We start from the raw sequence: 3,179 nt of genomic DNA, 5'->3' as shown, positions 1-3,179 counted from the left end.
GGAGCCTGCTTGGGATTCTCTCTCTCCCTCTCTCTCTCTCTCTCTGCCCCACTCCTGCTCATGCCCTCGCTCTCAATAAACTTAAAAAAAATAAAAATAACAAAGTTCCTATTTTTGACCTGTCTAGTTTGTCCACCCCTTCTTTTTTTTTTTTTTTGTTTACGTTTATTTTTGAGACAGAGAGAGGCAGAGCATGAAGAGGGGAGGGGCAGAGAGAGAGGGAGACACAGAATCGGAAACAGGCTCCAGGCTCCGAGCCGTCAGCACAGAGCCCGACGCGGGGCTCGAACTCACGGACCGTGAGATCATGACCTGAGCCGAAGTCGGACGCTCAACCGACCGAGCCACCCAGGCGCCCCGTCCACCCCTTCTTTTGTGGCGAGTGCTTTCTGTGCCATCTCTGACCCAAAGTCACAAAGGTATTTTTTGTTCATGTTTTCTTCTAGAAGTGTTATAGTTTCAGTTCATACCTTTAAGTTGATGGCTTGGACTGAGTCCATCTTTGCATATGACGTGAGAGTTGGGGGGTTACTTTTGTCCATCCGGAGGCTCCCAATTTCTGGCATCATCTATTGAATCACCTCAGCACTACGGCCATATGGGTCGATTTCTGGATTCTCCGTTGTGCCCCACTGTTACGTATGTTGATTCTTACACCAGTCATACGGGCTTGATGACTGCTGGTTCTCATAAGTAAGCCTGAAATCAGTGTATATTCTGCCACTCGGTGCCTTTTCAGAATTGTTTTGGCTGCTCTAAATCCTCTTTATGCCCATAAAGATTTTATAATGACTTCGTCAAATTCTAAAACAAACAAAAAACAGTCTGCTGGATTTTTGATTGGAATGCCATTGCGTTTACAGATCACTGTGGGGAGAATTGACATCTTAACACGGAGTCTTGGGATTCATAAACAGTCTACCATTAGATACTCTTAGGGTTTTCTGCGGAGAGGTAGTTTGTGTCCCCGATGAGCTGTAAATGTGTATATTGCTCTCTTAATTTGCACTCTGCAACTTGGCTGGAGCCCCGAGGGGTGATCTCACGGGCCTACTGTCCTCCTCTAGATCTTTCTCGCATGCCTCCAGCAGAGGCCTGTGGACAAGAGCTGATGAGTAAATACAGCCCCCCACCCCACCCCACCCCGCCTTGTGCCTGGGGTGCGTCATGATTCCAAACTGTCACGCTAACCTTTAAGGTTTTTTCAAACTTGGTATTTTCTCACCTGCTACATGTGGACCACTTCGTCCCATGATCTGCCTAAGTGAAAATAGCCTATGGACCCTCTCTCCTGACACGGGCTTGTCACTCTTTGCAACTGAGTTTACCTGCTTGCCTGACCACCTCACCCCTCTGATAAGCTAAAAACAAAAACAAAAACAAAAACAAAAACAAAAACAAAAAACCAGTCCCCCTTTGTAGACTACTAGGCTTTTTTCTTACAGTTTTCTACCTCCTAAGCAGGATGTGGGTAACGTTTAGTCAGGGCTGTGGCTTGGGCTTCCCAAGGCCCTGGTCAGCAGTCCCTGCAGGGTGAAAGGGTCACAGGGGGACTGGAGCAGGGGTAGGACTGCTCAGGTGGAGGTCTGGGGGCTTTTTCAGGAACCCAAACTCTGACTCTGGCCCACTCCGGTGGCAGACCCAACAGCTCATCCGGTCCTGCTAGCTGAGCGGGCCCCCTAGGCCCCCGCTCCAGGAATACCCCAGGGGCAATGTCGCCCCCGGGAGGCACCCACATCGTCGTCTCTTGCATTTTCTGATCATGTTGTTTCCAGAGGTAGGCACGGCAAACGCTTTCACTGCCGTTTTCCAGAGGGGTAGAGGGGGCCGTGCCCCTCAGAATCTCAGGGCCCAAAGGCTCCCCAGATCGGTGACGCCCCCATGCTAGACTCTGTGGGGCCCGTAATGGTGGGTGGAGGGTCCTCGGGGCTGGTTTCTGGGTCCCTCTCCCTCGAGCACTGCAGGCCCGCTTTGAGATACCGCCCTTCGGCCTGGGAGGACTGATCACAGGTTCCCAATGGTGTGACATTTTAAATTACCTCTCCAGCCCCACAGCGCCTGCTCCCAGACCCGGCGACGGCGCCTACACGAAGGGCTCCCGCGGTAGCCGGGCTCAGCGCAGCGACAGACTGGCGATGTCCCCCGTGGCGCAAGATAGGGGCACATCAGCACGCATGCCCAGGTGGTATCCCTGCCCCACGAAGTGTGCGCGGTCCTCCGTCAGAGCCAGGGGTGCTGGGGCCCTTAGAGGACCCCACTCTGCCCACCGTACAAAAGGCACGCGCCCCCCACCCCACTCCCCCGCCCACCCCGGGGCCCCAGGACCCTGCTCTTCGCAAGCCATCTGTACCTTGGCCTGCAGGGCCCGTGCCAGCATCTCCCAGGTTGGCAGGGATGTCACTGTGTGTGCACCCCTGGGCTCCAGGGGTAGTTGTCCAGAATGGGTGGTTCCCAGGGGGAGGCTGTTGGCGGAGGGATATAAACGGAGTTTGGGCTTGATGCTAGATGGTCCACACACAGGCATGTGAGGTCTGGAGCGGACCTGTGTGCCTTGTCCTGAGCCCCACGGCTGGCAGGGAAGGGCCTGGGGTACACTCCTTAAAAGCGTGCGGTGGTGGATTAGTGATGTCTGACACAAGCAAGGTGTGAAGCACGGATGGCTGGTTTTTTAAATGATTTTTTAATGTTTATTTAGAGAGAGAGAGAGAGCGCGCGCGCATGCACACACACGAGCAGGGGAGGGGCAGAGAGAGAGAGGGGGGAAGGGGAGAATCCCACACTGTCAGCACGGAGCCCAAATCAGGGCTTGAACTCACGAGCCGCGAGATCACAACCTGAGCCGACATCAAGAGTCGGAGGCCTAACCAACTGAGCCACCCAGGCGCCCCCACGGATGGGTGGTTTTAAGTTATTCCTGCTACGTGCCAGCCCTCCCTGCTCCCCCGGCGTCACGTCCCTTCCCCCGCCTATCCGGCCCTCTCATTCCGCCTGGACTTTTCCAGGGAAAGAGTGCTCGCCCCCCCCCCCCCCCCTAGGGAAGCCACCCCTTGCTGTCCCTATGCACACCCCAAAACTACCTCCCAGGCACTTCCACGCGGATGGTGACCTGCCCAAGGCCACAGAGCTACTCGAGGGCGGGGGGGGGGGGGGGGGGGGGGGGGGGGGGGGGGGGGGGGGGG

This window comes from Herpailurus yagouaroundi, unplaced genomic scaffold, assembly GCF_014898765.1.
Source record: "Herpailurus yagouaroundi ecotype Mexico unplaced genomic scaffold, PumYag 163, whole genome shotgun sequence".
NCBI classification, from domain to species: Eukaryota; Metazoa; Chordata; class Mammalia; order Carnivora; family Felidae; genus Herpailurus; species Herpailurus yagouaroundi.
This window is presented reverse-complemented; position numbering follows the sequence as displayed.